General features: G+C 40.5%; 1 pseudogene across 1 annotated transcript; it reads left to right on the forward strand.

Moving 5' to 3' along the window:
• The first annotated feature begins 15326 nt into the window (after positions 1–15326).
• On the forward strand, positions 15327–17684 carry LOC147636207 (arginine decarboxylase-like; annotated as a pseudogene). Its single transcript, XR_015266560.1, has one exon. The product of XR_015266560.1 is annotated as an arginine decarboxylase-like (transcript).
• Positions 17685–24306: the final 6622 nt, after the last annotated feature.

Genomic DNA, 24306 nt, shown 5'->3' on the forward strand with positions numbered 1-24306 from the left:
TACAATCTCTAATGGCATGCTCCGCATGTCTTTCCAACCTAACCGCCCGATCAACTACTACTGACTCTCTCATACACTTCAATGCTATTTCTCAAGGGAGATTAGTGGCTTCCAAAGTCACAAAAGCCACAAGGAAGCAAGCCGCCTATCTCGACAAATAGATACACGATAATACCTTTATCGAGCAAGCCGCTCAACACCAACCACCTCAAGATCAGCGAAGTGGATTCCAAAAATTTCCATTATATACAAGCAGAAGTCACCCATAGAGCAAGCCTCCACCTCAACCCCCATCACTGGCAGTACACCTACATCCATGGTGGCTTCCACAACTCTTAAAGAAGATAAGGTACCTACTAGAGTTTACCTTACCGTCGCACCATCTCTGGAGCATAAACTCACTATCAGGAACAATTCTCCTGAAATGGCAGCTCTTCGAAACATCATTGCTTCGACCAACTTCACAGCACATTCAAACACGTAAAACTTGAAGTCCTCAACTGTCAAAATACAAAGCTTCAATATACCCAACAGGAAGGGGGGAGTTGATCGCTGCTATCACCAATTAGGGCTACAACTAACAAACCAAGAAGGGGGGCCTAAATGACTTGATAAGAGGGCATAGGATTGATGTTGTGAATAATGGTGATAATTATGACAAGTCAAAAAGATGCGAAAAGAGTGGACTTCAATCTCCCATTTGTTTTTCAAGGATCACATTATGGCTGATGGTTGGCTAGACACCTATGCCCCATGCATTGATCTGGATAGCACACACCCAAGCCATCATGGCACCCATAGTATCCCACCATTCTAGACCCATTCCCCCTATTTTTATGCACCCTTGGGGGAGGATTGCTATGGTGGACGGCATTTTGTTCACCTATACTATCAGCAGCATCATCCATTTCCACACTGCCATGATTGCACATGCTTAGTTCTAGAAGTTGCTTCATACATCTGTTGGCAATGCCGAATCTATTTTGGACGCTATGGCATGGATACCATGCAACAAATTATGGGCATTACACCACAATGTCACAATAGTATCAGAACAGGGTCCCAATCCAAGGTGCCTTCCAAAAGAGATTAGGACACAACAGTGGCGAGATGACACCCTTGGTATACCAACCCATTTTACAAGTCCTTCCACAGGAATCCACTTACAAGTTCTAGACTGCTGTGAGAACATACCTATGTCAATTCAATATCAACAATGCCTAATCAACCTTCCAATAGTATCATTGTCGTACTTCAATGCGGAAGCACTCCTTCCCTTACCACCCTCACCTAAAGAAGACTTTCGTACAGATTTATCCTTGCAACAACAAGAAGAAATTGCGAACATTCTTCCAATGCGTGAAGATTTTGGTCCACCACCACTAAATGAGTAAGTACTATACTTCCCAATAAGAGCGACAAGCCAAGGTATTTTTCCCTTCAAGTTTTATTTGTTCTCGGCTACATCGAGTAATTAGCACTACAACCAAAATTTTCTTTTCTTTTTCTTTCCTTTCTTTACTAAATTATTCAGATGAAGCAAAAGCATGGACTACTACCCTCTCGCAGAACACCGACCATGACATTGACCCAAAAAGACAGAGAAGATATCAAGAGAACAACAAGCAAAGATTTTCGGAAGGCAGCCAACAAACTTGACTACATCAACAAGATGACAAACACAGGTGTACTCAAATCCTTATTTCTCTCTTTTTTTTTGTGCGATTTTCTTTTTTGCATATTTGGATTATACGATCACACCACATCAACAGGTTCTAGATTTATTTTGTGCTACTTTATGTGTGTTAACTCTAGCTTCTTTGATGGCCTAGTGGTAACCTTATCTATTTGGAGACATTGTGTGACGACTAACAAAGTATACCAAGTTCTTCGACTCCATATCTCTCAATGGTTGTTCCTAGTGTAGTCTTGCTGATTCAATATGGGTATAGAGATAGGATAAAAACCAATTAATACAAGAGCAAACCATAAATTAATAGTATTATGCTAAAAGATGTGTCTATTGCCATGTGAGATTCTTGGTAGAATCTTGGGTTGCTTTAACACCTTGGGATCGATGCCTTGGTTTCCATGGAATACTCACCAAAAATTAAAGATAAAAAGAGTTGATCACGGAGGGCTCATCGCCATGTAGGGTGTTGGTAGGACTCTTGGTTACCATATGGGAATCCGATGCTCTCACCTTCATGGGATACTCCTTGAGGTCAAAATAATGTCAAGGCTCCATTGCCCTCCATATAGTTTGCAATTTGTGGATTCTCTTGGCAAAGATGTTCTTTTTTTCATATGTATGATGTATATACATAGAATAGATCTCACTTTCAAGGTATAGATATACACATCAACCCATGTATAGATATACACATCAACCCATGTATGAACGTATACATATGGACATACAAACTTGTGGATATAGGTGTGTATCTTTGTATACATATAAATATATACACGAAGTTGTGTTAGAATTTCAATTCAAGATGCTAAATCAAGCATACGAGGTTCTTGCACAAAGCCCTTTGGAATTTTTTATTGCTTTGGGTTTCTTTGCTAGATGGACACAGGGCACTCTCCAACATGAATGTCTCCCCTTTGGAAAGAAGTTGTGTTAGAATTTCAATTCAAGATGCTAGATCAGGCATACAAGGTTCTTGCAAGAAGCCCCTGGAATTTTTTATTGCTTTGGGTTTCTTTGCTAGATGGACACAAGGCACTCTCCAACATGAATGGTGGGCTTGTAGTGACGGCCAGGTTTCCAGGCCTGCTCCTAGAATTTGAACCTCATGTGCAAGAGATAGGGAGATGTATTGGGTATGTAGGCAATGTTGTGGTTCAAGATGATGCCGACTACACCATTACTTTGAGGATGGTCCTCTCTCCATCGATGGTGAAAGATGCCCCATAATTCATTATCTCTTGCGAGCATCCATGGGGGAAAAGTTATGCTGAGGTTAGTTCTCATTGGTCTTCCAAGTCATTGTTTTTGTTTGTGGAAGGAAAGGTCATGTAGTTGTAGAGTGTAGCCATCACGAGATACCCCCAGAGCACAAGCAACAAGCAATGGAGTAGGAGACGTGGGTGTACACGGGTGGGAGACACCCAGCAAGGAACAAGGTAAACAAAGGTCAGATGCACAGAGAGCTCGGAGGAGAGAAGCTAAGAGGAGAAGGAGACAATGTCAACATGTAAAGGACCCAACAAACAAGTGTATAGAAGTAGGATCCCCCCTTCTAGGCTCCAATCATTTCCAACTCGCCCACTCCCCACCTCTTCCCCCGAGCCAAAATAGAAACAAAGCTCAATTGCAAGTACTAATGGGGAGAGCTCTAGCTATGTGAAGCTATTCCCCTCATTGGCCAAATTTAGTAAAACACTTAGGAGATATGGTAGAATCAATTGTAAAACTTAGCCCTGTAACTTGGCAATCCCTTGAGAGCCCCGAGCCCAGGATTACCTCCCCTTCCTTTTGGTGATACCTTGGGTACACTCCCTTGATGAATGTAACCCTGTTTTTGTATTGGGCCTTAGGGCTTGTGCCCTTGGGGTGTTTTTTAATAGAACAATCTTTTCTATTGAAAAAAAAGGGAGAAATGCGAGAGCAAATGCAATCAAAGAAGCAACATATTGCATTAATGAATGTTGAAGTAGTCGGTGCTACATCCCCCAAATCTGATACCTGATGCCCATCAAGTAGTGGCACCAGTTCTAAAGGAAGTGCACAACTATTCATAATCACTCAAAAAGTACTCCACTAAAAACTTCATACAAACCAAGATACACATGCTTTTCAAGGCCTGCTGTCCCTAGCCACCTCCCACTCACATTGACACTGGAGGATCTTCCACCTCTAGCAGGCAGCAGCAGCAGCAGAATGGGATCAGACTCAAGGACCTTGAGTCATGGCAAATAAGCTTGCCCATCTTGAATTTTAGACTTGGTTTGTGTGACTTTCCTCTTGGTGGTCAGAGTCTATCAAATCCACTCTACCAAATAATGATGATAAAGGAGAATTCATAAAAGATTATCTATATAGGTACGTAGTCATAAAAGATTATCTATATAGGTATGTAGTCAAAACTAGGATCGAGAGTAGGCAAAATCTTGGTATTGTACCAAGCTCTTTTGTTTATAACTGGATTATAGGTCATCTTTGGTCAGCGGGAACCAATTTTGACAATCAAGCCTATATTCTATCTATAATTTTGACAATCAAATCTATATTCTATCTAATTAATTTTTAGCAAACCGGTGGGTTTGGGTTAGTGTAAACTTTGGTTTCACTCCACCAGGTGTTGTATTGGTACATTTTCCAATGTCATTACCATATAGATTAATCATATAGCCTTTATTTAATAGCCAAAATAGGTTAGGATACAAGAAGTTGGGGATACAAAGGGGCATGATTGTGACAATTGGTATCACATCCCATGTATTCTAAACCACCTGTGGGCTTTCTTTGTAATCACTAGTCATCTAATGAATGAACAACAAGTCCCAGCTTAAGTGTATATTATGTTTTCTTTTTGTTTTCAAATGCTGTTTAAGTTGATAATGCTTCAATAAGTAATTTGTGATGATGTATGATGAAAGTAGATTAGATAATAGGATACTTAATCAATTATACCAAATGAAGGATAAATAAAGGGGTAACACACCATGATCTTGAACACAACATTTGAAATCATTATGATGTGAAGATCATGTGGTGAGAAAGTATTCCTATTGGTATTTATTGACATTTTGTGATAATTTTAAAATTCTTACCTAGAAAATACCCAAAAATTAAAAAAATATTTTCTCTTCATGATTTTCAAAGGAGAATTTTAAATTTTTTTTCTTGAAATGATGTTGTGGTAGGAATATTTTGAGCATTCTTTCAACATCAAGGATATAAATATGAAATGTCCTATAATCTATCCTTCATATGTCTTGGATAGTGTTGGAGTACACTATATGTACCAAGTAAACTTTAAGGAAGATGAAGCATTGACACAAGGAGCCCATGCTCTAAGGAATCTAGTACAAAGCTTGCATGATGCACAACATAATCCAACTTTAAGACCCACGGTTCAAGCTTTGATGTTTGCTCATGGCATGGTTCTTACAATAAGTTCTCCTCCTTGAGAAGTCATTTCTCTAGAAGGGAGAAATGAGCATGTTAGAAATGGGAGGGGCAATCTCCATCAAGAACTCCTCAAGAATGACATTCCCATCGCTCTTCTAACCGCACTCATAGAAGGCAAAGATCTCCTTCTAGTGATGGGTCCTCCTCATCCAAAAGTGAAAAAAGTGAAAGAAGCCATTTTCATCAACGAAGAAGGTCTCCTTCACCTTCACCAAGCCCTTCACCCCCTCAAAATATGATGAAGGAAGCTCTCCACAAGAAAGGTCAAGTGATCTTACTCGTGCACTACGAAGGCACAAAAGTACCTACCATGCTTTTGGAAGAGAGCTCGCAAGCTTCAAAAGTTCAAAGAGGTTGCAAAGAGTGTGAATTTTCTCACATTTGATTGCACATATGGAAATACAGATAAAGTGCTAAACTATATCTAACAATTTGATGGTGCATTTTGTGGGGAGCACTTCACCGAACAATCAAAGCTATGCCATGTAGCTATGTGCATGAAAAGGGCTACCCTGCCAATGGTGGGCAAGTCTTTGAGCTCAAGGATTAAGGCCCAAGACTTGGTGAGCATGTAGGGTTGCTATCATGGAGCAATTCCTAATTGATCAAGCCAAGGATGATGTGCTGACAACATGGCATGCTCTCAAGCTCAAAAAGGGAGAGACTATGCAACATTATGTAGACAAATTTTGGGATTCCCATCTCAAAGCCACTATTTTTGAGAGAAGATAAACTTTTCTGAGCAAAAGCACTAGTACTACTTGGCTAGGCTCAATGAAGATGTGCATAGGTATGTTCATGCACATAAAAGCCAAAAATCATCTTCGAAGTCATCCATCACTCTTTGGTGGCTAACAAGATTTTCCCTCTCAACAATAAGATGACTATCAAGTTGTATGAGAAGGGTGAAAAGACTCCCAAGAATGAGTAGCCTCCTTAAGACTCCAAGAAAAACATAAAGAAGAAAGAGAACGGGGTGTACAAGGGGCAAAACAAGCTCTCACCTACTAAGGAGCTTGAAAAGTACAAGAAGGAGAACTAGTGCTTCAAGTGTGGAGAGCAAGGGCACTCTTATCATGTTTGTCCCACAAAGGCTACCAAGAACCTCCTCAAGCTTCACAAGTAAGTTTCCCATCAACCATGCAAAAAGAGGATAATTAACTATGCTATACATGGGGGAAATTCACGGATCAAGATGCCTTCATACTCTTTAATCTTGGCTCTTCGCGTAATTTGATTTCAGTTGATCTAGCCCAAAAAGTGGGCATCAAGACTTAAGAAATGGGACCTGCACACTCAATGCCAATGGAGCCTTTAAAGTGGAACAACTCCCTATCACACCACTGATGATTGTGGGAGGCTTAGGCTACATGTCCAAAGCTATGTTGATCAAGAGGAGATTTATGTATCTCCTTTGTTGCATGAGGATGTTATCTTAGGGACACCATGGTTTCATCGCATGGCCATACAACTCACTTATCCTACTAGGGTTATCATTTTTCATCCTAGAGGTAAAGCTATTAGTATTAGCACTAATAAGAAGAAGGGAAGAACCATACTCGTAGTGATTCTATACAAAAGTCAATAAAATCTTCTCTTTTTGTGTATATGGTTTTTGTCAAAGACTCTCCTTCCCCTCACAATCCACTCTCTCAAATGTCTAATACTAATATGTGATTCATCAAAATTTATTTTTCATGAGGTTTTTGCTTTATCAAGTCTTTTCTCTCTCTAAAAATGGCCATTTGGGAAAGAGGAAGCACAAGAAAGCACATGTTGTTGGAAGACAAGGCATGTATGCAAGTGAATTCAAGGCTAGGGAAGTGCCAAAAGGTGAATAGCTCTCCACAAGAAAGGTCAAGCACTCTTGCTTGTACATCACGAGGCATAAAAGGACCTAGTACCATGCTTTGAAGAGAGATTGCAAGCTTCAAAAGTTCAAAAAGGGTGGAAAAAGTGTGACCTTTCTCACATTTGATGGCACGTATTGCAATACAAATAAAGTGCTAAACTTTATCCAATGATTTGATGTTGTGTGTAGTGGGGAGCACTTCATCAAAAAATCAAAGCTACACCATGTAGCTATATACATGCAAAGGTCTACCACTCACCAATGGTGGGCACATCTTCGAGCTCAAGGATTCAGGCTCGAGACTTGGTGAGCATGTAGTATTGCTATCATGGAGCAATTCCTAACTGATCAAGCTAAGGATGATGTGCTTGACAGCATGGCATGCTCTGAAGCTTAAAAGGGCGAGACTATGCAATATTACGTAGACAAATTTTGGGATTCCCATCTCAAAGCCACTCTCTTTGAGAAGATAACCTATTCTAAGCAAAAGTAGTATACTACTTGGTGGGCTCATGAAGACATGCATGGATATGTTCATGCACACAAAAACCAAAAACCATATCCGAAGTCATCCATCACTCATTGGTGGCTAACAAGATTTTCCCTCTCAACAAGATGACTATCAAGTTGTATGAGAAGGGTCAAAAGACTCCCAAGAATGAGCGGCCTCCTCAAGACTCCAAGAGCAACATAAAGAAGAAAGAGAAAGAGGTGTACGAGGAGCAAAACAAGCTCTCACTCGAGGAGTACAAGAAGGAGAACCGGTGCTTCAAGTGTGGAGAGCAAGGGCACTCTTATTGTGCTTGTCCCACAAAGGCCACCAAGAAGTGGCCTCCTCAAGCTTCATAAGTAAGTTTCCCATCAACCATGCAAAAAAAGGCTAATCAACTATGTTATGCATGCGGAAAATTTAGGGATCAAGATGCCTTCATACTCTTTGATCTTGGCTCTTCCCATAATTTGATTTCAGTTGAGCTAGTCCAAAAACTATGGGCATCAAGACTAAAGAAATGAAACCTGCACTCGACATCGATGGAGCCTTTAAAGGTCAACAAGTCCCTGTCATGACATTGATTAGGAATCTTAGGCTACATGTCCAAGGCCATGTTGATCAAGAGGAGTTTTATGTATCTTCTTTGTTGCATGAGGATGTTATCTCAAGGATGCCATGGTTTCATTGCATGGCCATACAACTCACTTATCCTGATAAAGTTATCACTTTTCATCATAGAGGTAAAGCTATTAGTAGTAGCACTAAGAGAAGGGAAGCACCATACCCGTTGTATCTAGTGATGTTGTACAAAATTCAATAAAGTCTTCTCTTTTTGTGTATATGGTTTTTGGCAAAGACTCTCCTTCCCCTCATGATACAGTCTCTCAAATGTCTAATACTAAAATATGAGCTTTAATGATGATGATATGTCTTTCCTTCAAGCATATAGTGATTGCTTTCTAGACTCTATCCCTAGTGAGTTACCTAGTGATTGTTTTTTGGACTCTATCTCTAGTGAGTTACCTCCTTCATGAGGAGAGGATGACCATGAGCTTCTTGAGAAGGGGATGGTACGACCTAGTTCATCTCCCTTTTGCTCACCTGTGTTGTTAGTGCAAAAGAGGGATGGATCTTATCGCATGTGCGTGGATTATCATGCACTAAACAAGAACACAATCAACAGTCGATTTCCAATCCCTCGTATAGAGGACAACTTTTGACAATCAAGAATCCATTTCCACTCCCTTGTATTATAGAGGACATTTTTGACAAGCTACAAGGTTCATCTTACTTTAGTAGGATAGAACTTAAAAGTGGCTATCATCAAATAAGGATAGTATCTCATGATATCCATAAGACTGTTGGGATAAAGCCATGTATCAACATTGTGGGAACAAGTACATCCACATAAGCATCCATGTAAGCTCCATATATGCATGCCACATAGGCTCACCAATAATCATACTTAAAAGGTCACACCTAAAAGGTTACAACCACTTATGCACTTTCCACCAATCACACCTAAAAACAACTTATCCTATCTATCAAAACCATCTTTGTAGAAGGATTGTATAATGGCCCATCTTCCATTAGTAATTTCGATGTATTCTATTTGATCTTATTGGTGTCTACTCTAGTCCTCATTAGTGTGATTAGTGTGCTACTTAATGTGATTAGCTTAATCTCATTTAGTTCTCTTAATCATTCTCAATTATGCTTAATCTCATTTAGTTCTCTTAATCATTCTCAATTATGCTTAATCTAATTGCCATTCATGATCCTCCATAGAGTCTAATTTCTATCAAAGACTTCTTTTTATTAAGCTAATGTGATTAGCTTAATCTCATTTAGTTCTCTTAATCATTCTCAATTATGCTTAATCTAATTGCCATTCATGATCCTCCACCATAGAGTCTAATTTCTATCAAAGACTTCTTTTTATACGCAGTTTGGCTTGTATGAATACATGGTGATGCCCTTTGGCCTTGGTTTTTTTTAATGATATTATCATCTACTCTAGGACAATGGAAGAACACAAAGAGCACTTAAAGGCAATTTTTGAAGAATTGTGTGGTGCTAATAGACTTTATGTAAATGGAAAGAAAAGTGAGTTCTTCATTAATGAGATAAGGCACCTTGGTCATATTATCTCTAAGGAGGGTATCCAAATGGATCCCAAGAAGCTTAATGTAATAGATGAGTGGCCACAACCAAAGAACCTTCTTGAGTTGAGAAGCTTTATTAGCATGTGCTCTTATTATAGACACTTTATTTCAAATTTCTCTATAATAGCGGGTCCACTCCATGATTTCACACCATGATTTCACAAAGAAAAAGGTCAAATTTCAATGATACTTGTGGTGCTAGCATTGGGTTTATTCTTTCTCAAGATGGAAATCCTATTGCTTATGAAAGTAGAAGGTTAAACTCACAAGAACAAGCACTAGGAATCTATGAGAAAGAATTGCTTGCAATTATCCATGCTCTAGATTCTTGGAAGCATTACTTATTGGGTACACCTTCATAATACGTACAAATCCTCAAAGCATTAAATACTTTCTTACGCAAACCAAGCTTTTTGACAGGAAATGAGATGGGCTAATCTTCTCTCTCAATTCCATTTTCACATAGCCCACATCCTTAGAAAGCAAAATGAGGTTGCGGATGCACTCTCACGAAGGCCTAGAGTAAATGTTATCTCCATAGCATATAATCATGATCTTGAAAGCATGATTGATAATAAGTATGCTTAAGATGAAGGCTATATCTCTACTATCATGGTAGATTTAGAGAGTAGCAAGGCCCATGAAGCTTTCTCACTAAAGGAAGGATTCCTCTACATGGTTCATAATTATGTGTAACCAAGGAACTTCATGAGAAGGCAATGTATGAGTCTCATGTTCCACCATATATGCAAGGCATCGTGGCATGCAAGCCACTACTCAAGCAAAAGAAACTTACTTCTATTGGCCCTCTATGCAAAAGGACATCCATGATTATGCAGAACAATGCATGGTATGTCAAAATGTCAAATATGATAGAGGAAAAGCCCCTAGATTGTTGCAACCATTGCCAATTCCAAAAGCTCCATATGGAAGATTATTTCAATGGACTTCATCTTTGGATTGCCAAAGTCCATACATGGAAATATGGGTAAATGGACAATGGTAGACCGATTTAGTAAATAGGCTTATTTCATATCTATTAAGAAGACTATTAAGTCGCACCACATGGCTACCATATTCATATCCCAAATTTTCAAGTACCATGGGATGCCAAGTTCAATAGTCTATGATAGAGACCCTAGAATGGCAATTATCCTAAGCTTGCTAAGAGGTATTATGGTCCATTTCAGATTCTTAAAAGAATCAATGAAATGTCTTTTATAATCAAGTTGCCAGAGCATTGACATATACATAATGCGTTTCATGATGTGAGTCTACTTAAGCTGTTTAAACGTACACCTCCAATGGACCCTATAGAAGAGGATCCTCGTGAGATTGAGAACCAGGAGGGGATCATATGACCTAAGTCCATCCTTAAGCAAGAGGATAACATTTTTCGAAGTGGTAAGGTAATATGTAGGTATTTAATTAAGCATAAGAATTATCCACTTGAAGGTGCTAAATGGATGTAGGAACCCTAGTTTGAAAGATTCTCTTACCTTGTTGCAAGATTATAAGTTCCTTCTTGATTTAAATGATAATCAAGACATCGATGTATAAATATGTTTAAAGATTTAATGCAATGTTTCTCTTCTTTTTACTAATGTGCATTATTAAAATATTTTATGTACAATGTTTCCAAGGAATAGTTTAGCCTTGTCTCCTAAAAACCTACAAGACTTGCCATCTAGTTCACGAATGTATTCTTGCTCAAATGTTGATCTGGAGCATAGATGGGCTTCCTTTCACTTGATACAAGCATAGTCACGGACGACTATGATTTAAAGGGAGGGATAATGTCATCAAAATTTAAATTTTGATCAGTTTGTTCTTTATCAAGGCTTTTCTCTCTCTAAAAGTGGCCATTTGGGAGAGAGGAAGCACAAGAAAGCACATGTTATTGGACAACAAGGCATGTATGAAAGTGAATTCAAGTCTAGGGAAGTGCCAAAAGGTGAATGCCACTCACAAGTACATGGAAAATTTTCCTAGGATCTCATCAGTACTTTATGGAGCACAAATGGGTGTCCGAGGCACTTAAAATCACCAAAATACGGCTTACGGGGGGTGGTAAAAGTGGGAATGAGGGCAAAGGATCATATAAATTGGAATAAGGGCTTTGTTTGGCCAATTCGGGACATTTTCAATCCATTTAGAGCGCAAGAACTAGGCACCCTCCTCCTCCCATGCCGAGCCCATGCCCTGCCCATATTCCACCTCTCTCTAGCCACATGGATGCTAATTTTGGCACCATTTTCCACCTGTCCAAGTCGTGAGCTTCAAGGAAGTGGTATGTATATGTCTCTCATTACAAGGCAATATGGAGTGATCAAGAGCTCAAGTGAAAGCTCTTCAAGCTCAAGCACTCATATGCAAGCTACATGCTTTTATGATTATGTGCCTACCCTTGGTAGGTACATAATCATACATACCTACCAAGGGTAGGTATGTATGATACTTAGGCTATGAAGCACTTTCATCTCAAGCTCCTTCCCTCATCCTCTTCAAAGCTATCCTTTTCTCCAGAAGTACTCTTGGCTTGAATAGCCATTGAGGCTTTGAGTAGTGCATAAGAGAAGCAAGCCAACAAGCTCATGGGTTATGGAGATCCTAGCCTCTGTGTTCCTGATGATGCATTAATTCAAGCTACTCTCTTTTTTGTAAAGAGTTTAATACAAAGCCTTTTGAGGGGGGGTTGACCTCAAGAAATCCGACCCTCAATCTTGTGTTGATTGTGTTAACATCTTTCCTTAATGTGCTTGTTGATATGCATGCTAAATTAATATGTGTGTGAGTTGCCAAATGAATGCATTAGCTACTATGTTGTTCTTAATCACATGCTACCATTACTAAGGGCATTAATTATCTAGGAAATCCCAAGTGTCATTAAGACTAGTTTTGCTAAAAGTGCTAAGAGCAAATATACTTGTTATTTGCCCTAAAAGAGCTTGATGCAATTTGATATCACTGTGAATATGAGCCTCTCTCTCTCTCTTTCCTGTCTATTGTTTACCCAGATTATTAGCCCTTTTAAGAGAGGAGATTCTATTTGTGTGTGAGTGTGTGTTTTCTTTTTTATTTCCAACATCTTGCTAGTGGTGCTACTCTCTCTCTTCTTTTGGGTTTTTTGAGATATTGGGGGATTCTACAGAGGCATTTTTCATTTTCCCCACTTCCAACAATGCTAAGCAAGGTCCCTTCTTCTAGGGAACTGAGGGGTTTATTAACGGTTGAGGTGAGGTGAGAGGACACTAACACTTGGCTAGTAAATTCCCAAAGCCAAGATGACTTTACCAGATTGTAAACTTGGTCTGTCGATCATCGTCAAAGGATAATTAAATCCAACCAATGGGTGCTTAGCATCTATCTTAGTTGATCAATAACATGACATAAAATGGTTATAGTGTTTGATATCTTATGACTTTTAGATATAATTTAAGTAATTTTAAGATATTCCACAATTGATGAAACATTCTTTTAAGTGTTCCATAGTCATCTAAGGTAGGAAACTCATGATAATTTAATCAGGTTTAAAATAAATTCTTACAAGGGGTTCAACCCAATCAAGGCTTGACTCCTGCAAAAACTACATTGGGAATTGTGTGCTCCATTATGATGGCTTGAAGGGATGTGAGGGGAAGAGGATGCCCCTTGTCTCTTGCTATAAGTTAGATAGAGGTACTTTATGGCCATTTTTAAGAACCTTTTTGACTTCTTGAACAAATACAAGTCGCATGAAGACAACAAGTCAATCTGAGTTACGGTTTGTGAAAGTGATGGTGTGCATCTCATAATCAATAAAGTAATAAATGCATGTTAGTGTGGATAGGAGTCTCTCTCTCTCTCTCTCTCTCTCTCTCTCTCTCTCTCTCTCTCTCTCTCTCTCCTGTCTATTGCTTACCTACATTAGACCAAAGATTTTTTTAATATATAAAATGGTTACAGTATTTGATCTCTTGTGATTTTTAGATAGAATTTTAAGTAATTTTTAGATATGCCACAATTGATTAAACATTCTTTTAAGTGTTCCATAGTCATCTAAGGTAGAAAAGTCGTGTTAATTTAATCGGGTTTGAAATACATTCTACTGTGCTTTTGCATTTGTGCCAAGTCATGGTAGAAAGTAGAAAACACGCATCATTGATCTTTTGTAATAGAAACGGTTGGCTAGATGGATCCAATGAGTCCTTCCTTTTTGTTTTTAAGAAGATAGTAGATAGGTAGGGTACTGTGATTGGGGCTATTTAGCATATCCCTATTTACTAAGGAGCTAGGATTAGGCAAACTAGCCCAAGATGTTCGTACGATAATCTACCTAATGAGATCGTTTTTGTGCCAAGGATAGGTACCAAGATGCACACTCCACTGCATGAGGCAACTGTTTGCACACATAGGAATGTCGAGTGCTCAATCCTTCTAGGCCTACCACACAATGCAATGGGGGGATGAGATAGATGGTGAAATGGTTGGAACGTGTCACAAGGGTGATCACCATCATAGGCATAATGTGTGGAATGTTACGAGGGGTCAACCCAATCACGGCTTGACTCCTGCAAAGTCATGTTAATTTAATCGGTTTTGAAATAAATTATATTGTGCTCTTGCATCTGTGCCAAGTCGTGGTAGAAAGTAGAAAACATGCATCGCTGATCTTTTGTAAGGAAAATGGTTGGCTGGATGGATTCAATGAGTCCTTCCTTTTTGTTTTTAAGAAGATAATAGATAGGTAGGGTACTCTGATTGGGGCTATTTAGCATATCCCTATCTATTGAGGAGCTAAGGATTAGGCAAATTAGCCCAAGATGTTCGTAGGATAACCTACCTAGTGATATCGTTTTTGTGCCAAGTATAGGTACCAAGATGCACACTCTGCTGCCTCAAATGGGATTAGGCAATTGTTTGCACACATAGGAATGTCGAGTGCTTGATGCTTGTGTGTGACGGGAAAAGGATGCCCCACGACGCCTCCAAACTCTTTTGTGGAAGGCATCCAAAATGTGGCGAAAAAAAGATAGGGTTGAGCTCACGACCTCAAACTTTATGCTCAAATGGCAACAATTTGCAAATGCAGGAATCGTGATTACCAGAGAAATAGAGTAGAACGTGAAGAGGCAAGGCCAAGAGTCGCAACGTGAGAGCGAGAGAGGGAGGGAGGGATAGAGAGAGCGAGTTGAGAGAGACAGAGAGAGAGAACAGTGTAGAAGAAAGAGAATTAGAAGGGCAATCCTGCGCAGGTAGGGCAGCGCAGTTGGCGCCCCTGCCTCTTCTCTGCTAGGGTTTTTCTGAGCGTTTTCCGTGTTGGGTTTTCGTAGGTTTGTTGGCCTTGTTTGTTGAGTGCCATCTCTGTATATGTGGGTTTTTCTGCAGACGTTCCATTCCCCTGTTTTGCAATCAAAGCCTTTACTTCTTTAAGTTTTTTGTCAGAGCTTCTCCCCTTGCAGGTTCTTCTCTGGAGCACAGCCTCCTCATTACAAGGGCTCTCTTTGTCTGCTCCGAGTATCCACATTGTAGAAAATCGCTTCAGAGGAGCGCGCAGCCTCGGCCCCTGGCCAAGAGTGTACTGTTTCGCATCATTTATATGAGGAAAACGAGAAAGCGATGCCGCCCTTAGCATGAGCATGCATATTAGATATCAGCACTAGCACCACTGCCCTCGCAGATAGTTTCCTCTGATACTTCCATCCCCTTAATGCACCTGATCCTGTCAGGAAGAGCGCCTGGTCTGCAAGCAAGTCATCCTCTCTCTACAAAGTGGATAGCTGGGGTGCCCCTTATTTCTTCATCAATGGAGAGGGTCACATGGCAATCCGGCCCATGGGCCGCAAAACCAAACCCTACGAAGAGATGGACATCATGAGAATCATCCAACGCATAGTGGATTCCCAGGTTGTAGGAGACCTCACCCTTCCCACTCCTCTCATTTTGCGCTTCCCCGATGTGCTTAGAGACAGGTTAGAGAGTCTGCAATTGGCATTTGATTGCGCCATTCATGCTCATCATTATCAGGGTTGCTTTCAAGGCGTGTTCCCTGTAAAGTGCAATCAGGACCGCTTCATAGTGGAGAACATTGTCGAATTTGGCAAACCTTTTGGATTTGGGCTTGAAGCAGGGTCCAAGCCTGAACTTCTGCTACCTATGGCTGCCTTGTGCAAGGGTAGCCCAGACGCACTTCTGGTGTGTAATGGCTACAAGGATGCTGATTATGTGTGCCTGGCCTTAATGGCCAAACGGCTGCAGTTGAATTGTGTGATTGTGCTTGAACAAGAGCAGGAGCTAGATGTGGTTTTGAAGATGAGTCGCCATCTTGGCATCGAGCCTCTACTTGGGCTCAGGGCCAAGCTTAACACCGAGCATGCCGGGCACTTTGGGGAGACCTCTGGTGAGGATGGCAAGTTCGGGCTTTCTTGCTCTCAAATTGTGAGTATAGTGCAAAAGCTTGGAAATGCAGGCAAGCTTCATTGTCTTCAAATGCTGCATTTTCACATTGGATCTCAGATACCCTCCCTTGCCATTCTCAATGATGGGGTGAGTGAGGCAGCACATATTTACTGCGAGCTTTCTCTCATGGGAGCAAACTGTAAATTCTTGACATGGGAGGTGGCCTAGGAATCGACTATGATGGTTCCAGCTCTGCAGAATCAGATATGTCCGTGGGCTATAGTATGGAAGAGTATGCAAAGGAAGTTGTGCAGGCTGTGGAGAAGGCTTGTGTTATGAAGGGTGTGAAGCAACCTACATTGTGTAGTGAGAGTGGGAGAGCGTTAGTTTCTCACCATTCAGTTCTAGTTTTCGATGTGCTCTCAGCCCATCATAAAGGTTGCAACATGGACGGAGATAAAGGATTCACTCTTGAGCTAGATGGAACTTTGCCAGAAGAATTGGGATGTTTGCATAGGAGCTTGATTGGTTTTGCACAGAACGGTGACCATGAAAGCACGCTAAAGTGTGCCAAGAAGCTGAAGAAGGATTGCATCATGTATTTCAAGCAAGGCCGGCTGAGCTTGATACAGCTCGCTATGATCAACAGCTTACACGAGGTGGTCTTTGAAATGATGGCAGAGAAAAAGCCAATCACGGTATCATCAATAAGTTCGTTTTTTGACATTGTGTCGTATGATGGGCAGGTTGAAAGCAGAAGTACCGGTAGCTCCAATGCAACTTACCACATTAACATGTCCATCTTCAAGTCAATGCCGGATACATGGGCGATTGGGCAGCTGTTTCCTATTGTGCCTCTTCATAGATTAGAGGAAGAGCCAACTGTGAATGCAATATTATCGGATCTGACATGCGACAGCGATGGCAAGGTTACCACATTTATTGGCAGTGATGCAAAGGGGAAAACGATGGATCATCTAAGGGTGCACCCTTTACAAGATGGCAAGCCGTACTACATGGGCATGTTTCTGGGGGGGGCCTATCAAGAGGCATTGGGTGGTATGCACAATTTGTTTGGGGCACCTCCACCTCCAGTGGTGCATGTTTCAGGGGGAGCATGGCCAAGATCAACTTGACGAGGGTTAGTGATGGGCAGAAGGCAGCAGACGTACTGGGTTATATGCACTATAATGCAAGCTCTATGCTAGAGGCTCTTACTCTGCAAGTGCAGAAATGCTCGATGGAGGGGAAGTTTGGCGAGGATGAAAAAGAGTATGCCATGGCTGTTATACATACCTTGGCTTGCTCCTTCGACTCGTCCACGTACCTCTCCACTACCCACCTCAGTTCCTCGGTCTTCCGCAATCTCCTCCACCCAGCAGTTATCGGTTGAGCACAGTCCCTCTCAGGTTTACCCACTTCTCTTTGTCAAATTTTTGTTCTTACATACACACACTGCAAGAATATCCCTTTGTTGGGAGTTTTGTGGGTTGTTTAGGCTTCTCTCTCAGGAGTCTTAGCAACTGTTTATCATTCTTTTTGATGTACACACACATCTATAAACATTTATTAGGACTTGCAGATCATTTCTTCGTTCATATTGGACCGGTTGAATGTTGGAAAAAGAAAACAAAAACCATACAAATGATAATCACTAGATCTTGTCGGAGCTCTTTTTGATAAACCTGTATTGTGAGCTTTATAGTAGTTGTCTAGATGTAAGTTCGCGGTTGACACTTACATGCCAGTTCCTGAATCCTCACTCTTAGTGTGTGCTTCCAAAGTTTTCTTTTCGGAAGGAATGTCAGTCTCACTCCCACTATTTTGGGGGTGCTGCTCTCTCTCTCTCTCTCTCACACACACACGCGTGCGTGTTATTTGTGTGTGTGCGCGCGCACGTGTAATGTTATGTGATTTATACGATCACAGCTCTCTCTGATTAGCGATGCCATGTGGCATAGAGAGATTTATTCTGAAGAGTCTGTCTCACACACAAGTTTCACATTAGAAGATGCAATAAGAGGTTGAAGGTCGCATGAAAAGTGTGTGTGTGTGTGTGTGTGAGAGAGAGAGAGAGAGAGAGAGAGAGAGAGACCCTCCCCCCCCCTTCTCTGAGAAGAGAAATTCAAAAATCTCCCTATTTGTTAAAATTCTCTTCAATCAATACGCCCCCCCCCCCCCTTCTCTGCTCTCTCTCTCTCTCTCTCTCTCTCTCTCACACACACACACACACACACACACACACACATACAAGTATTGATGAACAAAGCAAGAAACGTAGGGATTGGTTTAGCCTTTAGTTTTGTGTTTTTGTTTGGGTCAAACACGAAAGGGTCAATATTACCAGCCCCCATCAATGATTTGTCGATGCTAATGGAAATGGCATGAGTAATTTTCTAATGGTTTGCACAAGCTTGGCAATCCGTTTGCACCTAATCCTTGTGAAGTGTTCTCAGTACATCAAAGTTGAAATTGCACTTTGGGAGAAGGTAAAGATGGAAATGGGGGGGGGGGGGTAAGAAAGGTGGAGAGAGAGAGAGAGACAATGTGTGTGTGTGTAATTGTGTTAGTCACGTTGTGGGTTCAAACCTTGATGTCTTAGTTCTAAGGTAAGACTAAGCTCCAAACCCTAGTCTTCCTTCAACCTCAATTTAGGAGAGGTAGAGGATGTAAATAGGAAAACCAAACCAAGAAAAATTCATGAATAAAGCATAGATGTGTAGATAGCAAGCACATAGGATCTTTGACCTTTCCATATAGGAACCTTGTCCATCATCCAAGTCATAAGCAGATGTTCCCACCATGCATGCAATAGGCTAACACAAGTTCTATCATGGGATGGGCTACATTTTTATACCTCCTTAGGTCATAACTTGGCATATAGACATATATAATTGGTTTCGAATTCGCATCTCTCTAAATTGTGTGTCCAACAAACATAAGGTAGGTCACATGCATACAAAGCATCATGCATAGGTATTAACATACTAGAAAACTACCTTGCATAAAAAATGTTGCTCGAGACATATTTGAACAACTTGTAAAGCAGTTTGAGAGTTTTTATGGTACAAACAAGATAAGCTTGCTTGTCCACAACAGGCCAAATCATCTCATCATGTGTTTGTGTTGGTAGAAAACTAGCAGTTATGTCCATTGATATTGGTTCTTGTGGTGTATTGAGAGTTGGTAAATGTTGAAGTAATCGCAAAGGTTTACCTTTAACATTTCGAGTTTTGTTGGAAGTCTCACATTCAAGCATAAAATTAACATAATCTCATTTAAGAAAAGGCTAAAATAATTTCCAAGGAATATTTTGAAGATTAGATGTTTAGATTGTATGATCGGCAAAGATGGCTCATGATGCACTTCTTGCAAAGAAATATCTCTAAAAGTTTAAGTGACACCACACGATGAACAAAACATAGCCGTTTTCTATAACACATTGTGATGTGTGGGAACATTTTGAAGAATGTCACATGTAAATCCCTCAACAACTTGTCTTTAGTTTATTAGCTCTAGAACCTTTCTTGATGTAAGGTCACTAGTTCGTAAATACGAGCAAAGGACAAGGTACAAGTGGCCAAACCTTGGGATTACAACTTGGTTCAAATTGTTCAATGTGTCTACCTACATTCTCTCTCTCTCTCTCTCTCTCTCTCTCTCTCTCTCTCTACATTGTGTCATTTATAGCTTTTGCGATTCACTTTGTGGAAACAACAGAGATTGGTGGAGATGTAAATGCATATTACAACCTCCTTGAGTTGTAGAACTTCTCCAAGGTGGGCTCCATCACTACCAATCTATGAAGATGCCTCAATGAACCCTAGATTTAAAGCAGCAACCCCTTCATGCAAGTTAGGCCAACATTAATACTATAAGTAAATCACATGAACCAATTATTAATTAATGTTTCAACAAATCACCAATCTTTAAGAACAACTATTCATTCAAAATTTTGCTCATTGGGATAATTGTAGGATGGCAATTTTACTCACCAAGATAACTCTCAAACAACACAACAACATGAAGGAGCTCTATTGAATATGTGAGCATTAACCCCATTTTAGTCCTTCTTGGGAACAATAAATACTCTTATCTTTAAACCACATTAGCCACACTTCATTTCACCATCTCAAATACATCTTTTTCACACAAATTTTACAATTTACAAAAGTAATTTTTTTAAAGCTTTATGTTATAGGCATAACATTTAACCTTTAGCAGCACACAATCTTTTATATTCCTTTCTACCAAATACCTTCGTCTAGATCTCAATAGTCATGCGTGAGTGTGTAACCAGTGTAGCTAAATGCTGAGTGACTATATATCATGTCGCATGAAATGTATTCTGTAATAATTTTGTTGAATCAAGGAATATAGAGAGATATTTGACTAGTAATTTTTCTATTTGTTTGTGTAAATGTTAATGATCCATGGATCATCTTGATTTAATTGTTAGTCGATAGTTAATGACAATTATCATGTCGCATGAAATGTATTCTGTAATAATTTTGTTGAATCAAGGAATATAGAGAGATATTTGACTAGTAATTTTTCTATTTGTTTGTGTAAATGTTAATGATCCATGGATCATCTTGATTTAATTGTTAGTCGATAGTTAATGACAAATTATAATTCAATAATAATTAATGGTTTACTTCTTCTTCTTGTCCAATGGTGATTGAGTAGTTAAGGGGCTTTTATCATGTCAGATGACATGTATCCTATAATCATTGGCCTAATATCCTCTCAAGTGGAGGTGATAGCCAATCCAAGCATTCCTCTCAAAATACTTTTGCAAGTAAACCTTTTGTTATTCCTTATTCCTTGACAACCCCCACATTCTTATGATTCTTCCACCAAATTCCAATTCAAGAAAGTAACCACTCAATCTCCACAAAATGTTTTTGATATTTTCCCACTATAATTCCCACTTTGTGGATTACAACAACATCATGTGCTTTTGCAGATAAGGCGTAGCATACCTAGCTAGGTGTGATGGGGGACAAGGGGCTATCATCCCCTCTTGAGTGGGGTAGCAACCCTTTGCTCCCCACTGCACCTTGCTAGGTATGTTGTGCCTTGTCTACAAAAGCTCATGGTGTTGAACAATATAGGAAAAACATAAGGGAAAGAGGGCCTCTTTCCCACATGGGAAAATGCCCAAAACTTCTTATGCTCTAGAGTAGTGGATTAGGGACTTTCTCTTTGTGTGGAAATGCAATCTATACCACTCTTATTATAGCCTCATGGTTCCGGACTCAACACCTTTATTCTTTGGGATTTTCTCTTGTTTCATAGGAGCTCACTATTGCTTCAAAATGGGCCAGCAAGTACCACATGTTCGGCAACCGGCAATGAAGCACATGTTCATCATTTGTGGCTCTACTTGATGGCAAATATGTAACAACCAGTCTTGCATGGTGATAAGGTTTTCAAGCTTCTAAGGTGTTGCCATATATAGGTAGTGATGTGTGTGAAAACATTTAGGGCCGCCGAGGCACTTTTTCCCTCACTAGGAGGTCTTTTCCCTCATGCATTGTATATACACCAACCCATCATTCTAGGACTAACTTATCTTTGTATTTTACACACTTATCCATATACTCTCCTAAATTGTGTGCTCTATAGCTTCTCCTTCTTTGTCAAGCTTTGTGTGTGCATTCCGTAGCTCCAACAATTGATATCAGAGCACACATTGACTCCTCGAGTAGCACTGCTAGCACCCTCTGACTCCCGTTCTCTGATTGAGGTGAGCTTTCATGAGCATTTATAGGTTGTTATGCCCTAGAAAAAATGCTTGTAGGGATTTTTTTACTCAAAAATCCCATTTAAGATCATTTCAGGCTCCGTTTTTGCATCAAAAGTTCTACGTAAGTGTTTTCGTCATTTTCTACACACATTTTGACAATGTAGTTTTCTGTAAAATAAGCGTATGTATACTATTATGGACCGTGCTATATAGCACATGTTATTTTCTATTCAATCTTTGCTCATTACATGCAACTTTTGCATGAGTTTTAGTCACATTGGCCATGGTTGATAATAACAATGATGTGTTTCGCATGTTGTCTACTGAGGAGGACAAACTAGATGGGGATAGCAATGACACACTATGGGCATACATGATGCTACATGTTTTGGTTACAAAAGGAGTGTGGAATATTGTACAAGGTATAGATGTACGTCCAGGTTCCGTGGATGTAGGATTTATTGAGGATATTATAGGTACCGATAGCTCTACTACTACTATTTTTGCAAGTTTGGGCAGCCCTACTGCTGATTCTACTGCTGTTGTTTCACCCAATGCTGAATAGGCTCATTGGGATGGTAACGATGCATAGACTCATGCCTTCATTGCACTTTATGTCAAACATAATATCACCCCATACGTTCATTCAACTAAGACATCAAAACAGGCTCAGAATATTGTAGTTGGTCCATATGCAGGTCGTAATAAGGCAAAAATCTCATACCTGCATGAAGAGCTAGAATCAAAGATTATGAAGGGGGATAATGACATGACCCCAGGCTCTTCGCCCCCACACAGTAGAGATTTCACAGGTCGTGGGCTAGTCTTCGCCCCTCCCACCCCCACACACAAGATTCAACTATTTCTTTCGCAGAGAGTGGGGCTGGTGCCACCCCCCCACACACAAGCTTCAACAAATTTTTTCGCAGACAATTTCAATGTAGAGAAAAAAAACAAAACGAAAATTGCTTTTGCTTACCTGCGTTTTTGCTTGCTGTGTGTGTGACGGGGAGAGAGAGAGAGAGAGAGAGAAAGAGTTCTTCCCTTCAAAATCTGTCTTGGCCGCCTCCCTCCACACACTCCATTGTGGAGATAAGGGTGAGAAGATGAATGGTTGAAAACCATCGAGTGGGCTCCGGCGGTCCCCCGGTCACGCGTGAACTCTGACGATCCCATCGAACCACGCTCTGATACCAGTGTTAGATATCCGTAACGCCGCTATACGGGCGTTACCATGGGAGGGGACGGCCTCTGGCTCACCACCCAGCCATAGAGAAAGAATGAGGATTGCCCCTCATCCCCCAGGCTATATAGTGTGTGGCCTGCCGTCCACACTAGCCTGGCCGCCCATGACTCCGCATGGGCGTCCTCTCCCGGACATGGCCATCCGGTCCACCGTCGGTCATCACAGGCGTTACAGCCTACGTGACAGGTACAAATCTCCCTTGGGAGTGATGGTGTGAATGAGAGCTGGCACTCATAAATAGGGAAGTGCCATGCCCTATGTAGATCAATCCACAAAGGGGAGCAAGCCTAAAGATTTATGGAAATCTTCGAACTTCTCACAAGGAAGAGCCTTTTTGAAAAGATCGGTGAGGTTGTCCTGTGTTGGCACATAGGCCAAGTTGATCTCTCTTGGTGAGAGTCTCTCCCCCTAACATAGTGATAATGCACCTCAATGTACTTTGTGTGAGCATGAAAAATTGGATTCCTCGCAACTGCCAATGTGCTTTGACTGTCAGTGTAGATTATGGTGGTAGACTCCTATCCACCAACACCAAATTAGCCAAAAGCTGTTTGAGCCACACACACTCAACTGTAGCTATGAAAGCTATCCTATACTTAGGTTCACAACTAGAAGTGGCCATAGTAGGCTACTTCTCAACCAAGTTATGCATGAGTTGTCGAGCATGATAAAAAAACCACTGGTGGTGGACACTATTGCGTCATAGCAACAACTAACCCAATTTGTATCCGAGGACACAAGTAAATTTGGTGGCAATGGTTCCCTCCTCTTGGAATAGAACAACCCAAGATGTATGGTGCCACTCAAGTAGCAAAAGATCTGTTTAAATTGCCTTCTATGGAATAAGCAAGGAGAGTGGAGTAACTTAAAAGTTACACATCACTAGTCCTAGTGAGTGTCAAGGTCATCCGTAGTTTGATGATCCCCTCTACCTATCAGACAACATTCAATTTTGCAAGCCCTGGCATTTAATCCGTAGTGATTATGAGTTTGGTGTGAGATATGGTTATGAAGTTCTTACAAGAGTACTCGTTTAGTTGCTTGTCATCGGTTATAGCTTGGTAGAGATTGCCACCTGTGATGACTAGGTAGCTTTGCCGCTATAATGAGGAGGCAGCAAATAATGTTCTCATAGTTATACTTCATACCAACACCAAACAGGGATAGGATGAAATTCCTAAGTTCATCATCACGAAGTACTGTGATGTTTGCATTTATATTGAATGTATGATGTAATGAGACATTGGGCTTATGTAATTACCATCAATTATCTAGCA

This window comes from Cibotium barometz, chromosome 8 (assembly GCF_041138505.1).
Source record: "Cibotium barometz isolate CiBa-2024 chromosome 8, ASM4113850v1, whole genome shotgun sequence".
NCBI lineage: Eukaryota > Viridiplantae > Streptophyta > Polypodiopsida > Cyatheales > Cibotiaceae > Cibotium > Cibotium barometz.